This window comes from Meleagris gallopavo, chromosome 5 (genome assembly GCF_000146605.3).
Source record: "Meleagris gallopavo isolate NT-WF06-2002-E0010 breed Aviagen turkey brand Nicholas breeding stock chromosome 5, Turkey_5.1, whole genome shotgun sequence".
Taxonomy (NCBI): domain Eukaryota; kingdom Metazoa; phylum Chordata; class Aves; order Galliformes; family Phasianidae; genus Meleagris; species Meleagris gallopavo.
Window position 1 is genome coordinate 30722284 of NC_015015.2, and position 8697 is coordinate 30730980.

Consider the following 8697-nt stretch of genomic DNA (forward strand, 5'->3'; position numbering starts at 1 on the left):
AACGCCCGCACGGTGGCGCTGTCACCCGCGGCGGCCCCCGGACGCAGGAGCGATAGGGTTCTGTTTGCTACCTCTCGCCAAGTTGGCATGTTTTCGAATAAATTCCAGTTAAAATACCGAAATAATAAACCATAGCACTTCTGTTCAAACCGAACTCTCAGGAAAGGAAGGCACGGTGTCAATCTTGATTATAACGGCGCTGTAGATAGGGATAGAAAGGTCCTTCACACTTTTCTCCTGAGTTAACTGTGCTCGTTTTATATGGTCAGAGCCACGGTTCACCCCTGGGTTTAAGTGGCAGTCGAAGCATAATGGCAGCTTAACCACCATCCCCAGTCCTGTTTGTGCTTTCCAGACTGGGGTTTGCCTACCTACCGATCACTGTGTCCTCCTACACCTCCCGGCTGTGTTCTTGGGGCTTAGCTCTGTATTGTTATTACAGGCATCTGGAACTTTAAAGTTCTTATTTCTAAGGTAACTCTTGAACTGTTAATAACAGTTAACAGATGAGCAAAAGTAATAGTCCTGTAAATATGATCTTAGTGCAGATTTACTGTGTTATTATCTGTGCTGGGATTCATACCATATGAAAATACAAAACTCAAAATCCTAAAGTATCACTGAAAAGAAGTACAAGGATAAAAATAGTAGACAGATGAACCTAGACTAATTTTAAGGTTGCTTTAGTGAGATATATGCAATAGAAAGTAGTCTCATGGACTTCTAACTGGCTTGAGTAAGAATTAGGTAACTGAGTAAAACAGCCCCAGTCTAAGATTATAGAACACAATTTAGTTTAAGCAATCACGATACAACTTGGTTTTCTGTAATAATGGCAAATTACACAAGAGGGAGCTGTGATCTGCTAAATATTTTAAAACTCATAGTCTTTTCTATTCAGAATTCACACTGAAGAAACCACAATGGTAGCATATGCTGTTTGGTGTTTTTTATTTTTCTAAAAAGCGATGGAGATCTTTATGCTTTTTCCATTAGGTATTTAAATCTACAATACTATGGATTTTGTCAAAAGCATTTATCATGTATTGTAACATCCTTTAGGTGACTATTTCAAAACATTTCTGCTTTATTTACAGGTAGGGACTGAGGAAGAAAAAATGCTTTGCAAATAAGAAATAGGCGTCTAATTTAGGAACCAGTTCTAGCATCCCAACTCAAATCTATTACACCTTTTCAAAAACAAACTGAAAAAAAAAAAAAAACATCTATTTGGCCCCTTTTTTAACCTATAGAAATGTCTAAGAATTGACATACCCAGCTTCTGCTTTTTAAGGAATTCTAGTTTTTAAAGTCTGGTGAAAAGCCAATCCTGAATGATGTTTATGGCAAAAATCTGTTTTGTCATCAAGGGAGTGAGATTTACATTCATTTTAACACAAAACGTGTCCAAGGGCTGTCTGAAAGTAATACCTCCTATTTTATTATGTTGGCCCGTGACATCAGAGGCGGGTGTTGGAGGTATGGCAGTAGAGGTTGAACCTTCCCACCAACATTCCATTACATTTTATTGTTGTGTGACAGATGGCAGCAGAGGGGCAGTCTGACAAAATGGTATCTGACATGGAAGTGCATATGAGGCAAAGCAGTGGCATTGAATTCCTCCACCTGGAAAAAATCACACCCACTGACATTCACTGATACTTGCTGAATTACTTTTAGTGCAATTTACATAAAACACAAATATATTTTTTCATACATGCATGCTCTTTTTCACAATCCATATACAAGGATCTGTTTACATTTTAGGAGGAAAAAAGCTTGCCTAAATTTGGCATGAGGCTTTGTGAGTTTTGAAATCTAATCCAAATCTGAGAAACTGAGAGCTCTGAAGTCAAATGTTTGTTAAAATACTTGTTTCAGTAATCATTCAGAACATTCAGTGGTTGAAACAACCAGAAACTCAGCCTTAGGAGATAGAAACAAGTTGCATCAGCAAGCAAAGTACTATGAGGAACGGGGAAAACAGAACTCACTGCTAAGTACTCCTTCCTGAACAAACTCAGAACCTGGGGGGAAAGGGTGCAAGCATCTCTCATTCTGGTACGAGCTTACCTCCTCATCCAAACAAGTTCAGGGCAGAAAGATAAGCTAGACCAAGAGAAACTGAAATATAACTGCATGAGGGATATTTACATATTGATGTCCTCAGTATCTTTTAGTGTAGTTTGTTCTGAGTATCCTTCCTCATTCTAGCCTATTCTTGGCTTTATTTCTCAATGAGAAATTATGCACCCAATTCACAACCTTCATCTCTGCAGATTGTTCAGGCTGCATTTATGTTAGTTATGTTTTGTTTCCCTCTTTCACTCCCACCACTACTCTGTCTTGTCATCAGTAAAAACATTTTCCCAGGACAGAAAGTATTGGTAGGACTACCTCGTGCAAATATTCAGAATTATGTCAGAAGAAAAACATTAATTTCATGTCAGAATACCTTTAGAATTTAAGGCTAACTATATCCCCCGTCTCTGCAGGGGAAGCTTGATGAAAACTTATTCCAGATCAATAAAATAGTAAGGAAGAACAATGTATTTAAAGCAAGAAAATAAGGATAAGGTTAGAAAGAATGTCTTCTAAACTGACAACATGAATTTCCTCTGAACAGTAGGTTCAAGATAGAGTAATAATGTTTAATACACCTTCCACTAAGGCTGTGAATTTGCTTGTAGATTACCATCTTGTCCCTAAACGATTTTGAAGAGACTATTGCAGAAAAATTAGATATGACAATCTTAAAACGTTAGTTGTATAAATTGTTAACACTGTATTTGAGCTTGCTCCTCTTACTGTATTCCTGTTCCTGAGGATAGATAATCAAAGCTATTACATTAAAGCTTGAATATTCCACAGTAAGAACCACCAGTATTTTGTCTGGGATATTCCAAAACTCAATTTCTTGGTTGGTAGTAATTGAACTTATTATTTACAGTCAGGAGTACTATAGTCATGTAGGTTTTTCAAATGAAATTTCGAGATAGCAGAGAACAGTATTATACAAAACATAGTATTCAGAATAACTTTTCCCCATTTACTCTGCAAGACCACATCTTTGAAGGAGCAGAGAAATTATAATATGAGAGAAAAGACACCTGCATCTCTTGTATAGAGAGGTGAAACTTCAGAAAAGTCCATTGATTTTATAGGTAGATTCTAACATACATAATGCTAAGATCTTGATTTAGTGAATATAGTTTCAAGCTAAATTGCACCAAGGTAATATTTTACTTATTTTCATTGTGGTTGGAGATATACTTCTAATGCACTCAAATCTGCTAATTGCAATAAGTGAGTCTAGGTGAGCAGATTTCAAGTTCACAGTGTCATCTGGAATTCGGTTAGAAAATAAAAAATTGAAAATAACTGAAAGCAATAATATTTGTTGATCAGGCTGATAAATTTACTATCTCCCTTTTACCAGATAAGGGGAGAGAGGACTTCTTTGAAGCCACATACCGTCTTGGAAACCAGCCTTTAAAATATACGGAGTGCTTCTAAATCAAATCAGTTTAGTTACTGATGATATCACACCACTCAATTCACTATAGACACTTTCTGCTGTAAGTGCTTGATGGCTGAATTGCATCATGGCAGAAGCTAAGATTTTTCTCTTGACACCGTGCATGACATTTTGCACTTACATTTCATTTCATTTTTAACAGCATTAGTAAGAAGACTGGTTTTTCTCTTCTGGTTTTCTCTCACTTTCAGTTCTTGTGCTTGAGTGGTTGAATTATCTGAAACTGGCAATTTGTCAGTAATGGAATGATTTAAAGATTACATGTGCTATCTTCACCCGCTCTCTTCAACCCTATAATACAAAATGTAAAATAGTGGTGTTAAGATAACCCTAGCAAGGGCAATGTTTTACACTCTTCCTCAGTGCAGAAAATTCTCCAATAAAACCAAAACTTTGATCTGTACATTGAGATATATCCTGTACCTTTAAAACAAATGAGGAGTTGAACGTGCTTTCTAAGCAAGGACATGAGCCTTCACACCTGCCGCTTATCACCACTTAACTTCATTCATGAGTCAAAGTATAAATGGATACAAGCAAAACAAACCGTAAAATAGTTACAGATTTCTACTTTAGTGACATCATAGATAGCGAGATAGCTTAAGCAACATGGAAGGAAGGCAGACCAACTGGTACTGTCAGAAATGGAATTAATAAATGAAAACTAGTAGCATGCATCTCTGGGTTGCAAATACGGCATTTTAACTAAGAAGATAAGAGAGCTACTTGGTTCACTTCCTAAACTTTGAAGTCACATTTAAAACAACAGAAATACCCAAAAGAAAAGTGTTGAAATGGGAAGGCGGTACAATGCATAGACTGCAGATATGAGATAAGGAAAAAAAAAATTCTTTTTTTTCAGCATATCCCCTTTACAAACTTCCAGGTAGTTAAAGGAGAACTTGATTTTCTTCCCCATACTAATTCCTCCTAATATTTCATAAATCCTAGATCTTGAGAGAATACTCTGCTAATATGACATTTTATTTCCTTTTTCTAAGCAAAGACTGTGCTTAAAGCATTTTGGAATGCTTCTGGCAAGATATTTTCATGTAAAAATTATGAATAATTAAATCATTGAAGGATTGGAAAATTTATATCCAAAGTAGAAAATTTGGGTTTTTAAAATCTCTCTATGTCATGATTCAGTTTATTTGGGTGACCACTCTTTCAGAATACAATTGTGTGACAGCGACTGCGGTTATAAGAGAAGCAGACACTAGGTTGTTTAAGGTTACAAATGGAGCTGCTGAACAATATTGTCACTATTTGCTTTGTGGACAAACTATTTCACATCCATTCTTAGGAAAGAATGACGTGTTGTATATTTTTTCTGCTTGTGCATTAGATTTTCAAGTGTCTTACCTCTATTATATGCATACCATTGTTCAAGAGAAGTATCTCTCAGTTCCCACTTCAGTTGGAAAGGTATGAGTGCACTTCTTATTTAGCTTGAAAAATGAACCAAAGGCACCTCTGAAGAGATGTGGTTTTTAATTCAGTGAAGTAATCATGATAAGAATGCACTACTGAGAAAACTCATTCATTCAGTTTTACTATGTTTGTAGAGTTTAAGAGTTAGTAAAACTTGATTTGGAAGAAATGAAAGCTTCACACAGCTATAATTCCAGACATGGAAAGGAAATTAAGATAACTCATGTTACTTTACTTTTATAGAATACTGTTTCACACAATGTTAATTAGTTTTTAGAATGCTTTCAATTCTCATCAAAATGATACACCCATCTGAATTTACACTTGCATTATTTTAAGTGGTAAGTTCAAAAAGAACATTGGACATTTTTAATTAGCAAAGTAAAAATAAAGATACAATTTCCTTTTTACTCTGAGTTTTTCATACATGCTGTTTATTCTTTTTATATATTATGAACAACACATTTAGTCAACTTGCTTAGAGTGAATTCCAATCTCTTTCAGCTATAATTACCTACAGTTAGTGGTATATCTTTATAGCTTTATGTATCTTCTAAACCTTTTTCTTGAATCAGGTGGTCTAGCAACTACTGGAAGATAAAGCTCCTAAAACTCAGGAGTGACAGTCGTATATAGCACTTAGGTGCTTGGTACAGACTGGAATGCAGAAGTTTTTGTTCATTTGTATTTCATAAGAAGTATAAATATTATAAAAAGAGGGCTCTGACCACTCTTTCAGAGGCAGATGCCTTACTCACTTTTTCCAGATAACAGCACAGCTTTCTTTTATCCATTGTTTTTATCCTTTGGTGTAAAGCACTTACAATGGAACTGTTAAGTATGTATTATTAATTTTTCTACTTTGGGAGAATTCAAATCCACTTGACATACTTTAATTATCCATTCTGCTGCATAGGAGAGGTTATTATTTATCTGCTAGAATGGTGACCAGAAGGGAGGTAAAGAAAATATGTGGGTTAAAGGGAATAAGAAAAAATATAGTTATCTTTTAAATACTGCTTTTTTTTTTTAATCCAGCTTAGAGTTCAGTACAAAATTAAGTATCTATTTTTCTTCAGGGATGGCAGCCAGAGTATCCTAATACTAACTTGATGAATGAGTCATGCTGCTGCATTTTGTGACTCATTGAATCATTCTTTTTTTTTTTTCCCTTTACTATGTTGTGGAGTAGAAAGTCTTCTTTTTTTTTTTTAACTTCCCCCACTCCTTCCCTGTAAACTAATGTCTGGTGGTTTGAGAGGTTTTCTAATGGGAGAACTATATGTGTTCGACTCTTGGAACACAAAAAATGAAAATTCCATTCCTTGGATAGTGCTGTTGTCAACATTATGAAATTGTATGAAAGAAGGATATTAACCCTGTTTTATCACTTGCCTGGTCCAATCAAGAAAGCCTATCAGAAAATTATTGAGAGACAGTTTTGGCAAAGGAACTGATTTTAGATTTTAGACCAACATATAATATGAAATTAAGTAGAAGGAAAAGAAAAAGCCTTTTTTCTGGCACATCTTCTAGGCAGATTCACATTCTTACTTCTAGGATGTAAAATCCAAAGAGCAGGAAGTCTATATTCTTCTAGTCCTGGGTGGAAGCTGAGTGGGGCTTTGAAGGGGTCTTTTTCAGTCTTATGCCAGAGGTGGATCCTCAGCTGGAATGTCTGCCCAAGTCTTATGTTAGTCACCCAAGGCTTTAGTCAGATATGTGTATCTGTACACAGCATGTTTGTTGTGAAAGACTTCTTCTGAAATTAGAAGTTTAACTCCAGATCCAAATCTTGGTTTACTTTCCTAATTTTTGCTCTCTTCTTTTCAATCAGTGTGGGAAGGAGAAATAGCAAAGCAAGCTGTGTATAGAAAATTAAAATGAGAACAAAAGTCTATCCAATTTATGCAACAAGGATCATTATGCTATAAAATTTCTCTTCAAGTGTGGCTGTCATTGAATGATATTAAGGTTTCAACAGTTATTTTCTTGATGAAGACTTAATTTCTTGCATAAAAGGCTTTTTAAGCTTAACGTTGTGCCAGTACATTAGTGTCCTTCAGTTTTTCAAATCAGTCTGAATGATGCTGAAGGATTTTAATAGAACAGAAGGCATTTTTCTTTGTTACAGATCAGTTGTCTCAAACTACTTTCACAATAGACTTAGAATGTAAATAATTTACAAATGGAATCCATCATTAGATACATTGGTCACTAGATCGTTTTGCAGTTTCCTTTTAGGAAGCAGGCTCTCAATGTAGGCTGAAGGCTTGTGTTGCTGTATCTAGGGACAGTGTTCAGGCTGGACAAAAATAACTGTAACTAAATTTCACCTGCATATTCAAAAGAAAATTTTTTCTGTGCTGGAATAGAGCAGAGAACAGAAGCCACAGATTCCCCTTTTTTAATTCTATTCTCTGTTTCTTCTCTGGAATGAGGTGTTTCTGCATGCAGTGAGGCACAAATAAGCTATTTTAACATACTAGCAATGAGAGTGTTTGAAAAGGTAAAATCATTAAATAATAACCTTGATGGTGATCCTCCTGTTGAGGCTTGCACAGTGCATGGTGATGTGCACATTGCTGGAAGACTCTGTAGTGCATTTCTGTAATCCAAGGGCACACTTTGACCCAGGAATAACAGATTTTGTGTGTTTTGTGCACACTTATTTTGAAGAGCACACATAGGCTTTCCTTCCTCAGTTTTCCCCAGTCATCCAATATGCACCTATTACTTGTCTGCCTGTTTGTTGTTGGGTTGTTATCCCAGTTCTTGGGATGGCAAAGCTGGGCCCTGTCCTCTGTTGTGTGGTTCTGGGCTCCACTTAAACCTTCATCCGTTAAATGCTCTCACTCTACTGAATGTTTAAAGGGCAGTTAGTAAGTGTTTTGTTGGTTTATTTAATATATTTCCTCCACTTGTATTCCATTCTTTTAATATCTGGCATTTCTTCAATCTGAATTCTTTATACTAATCCACATTTTTATTTTCTTCAAGTAGAAAAGATCATTGTTTGTGAACAAGAATCATCATTGTTATTATTCTCTTCTTCATTTCCCCTTTCTTTCCTTTAAAACAGATGTGTCTGCTGAACTTAACTATCATTTTAGCCTACTCACAAATAAATCCAATAAGAGACAGAATCTATTAGGAAAGGCTTGGAATCCAAATAAACAAGGCAACATGTATGTATTCCTAGGTAACGGAGACACAGATCAGTGAGATAGCTTGTCTAGGACAGTCAATAGCTGAGCTAAGAATAGAATCCAGGTCTCTTGAAATTCAATCCCACTAACCCCCCACTGACCTATGCAGCCTCTTTTTTATAACCCATCAGTAATTTAAACTAAGTAGAAACAGTGTTACTGTGTGACTAAGACACACATTTGTCCAATAGGGACTCATCCTATTACTTCTGTAATATATACAATGACTTATAATGGCTGTTGAGTCCAACTCAATTTGAAGAGCAAATCTGTGTAAGGAGCATACTTTAAAAAGTCTTACACAAACAATTCCACCTACACAAGTGCTTTTTCACAAGTCAGGATATGTCAGTAAATATGATTGAGAAAAAAATAGGCAGACTTCAATTTTGACAGTGGTAGCTGATAAAAACACTGCAGAATAAATTCTCTATCATCACTTTTTGGATCTGAATAGTCTATTAACCAACTTTCACAGAAAAACTGTTTTTTTTCTCTGAAAACCAGACATTTTTA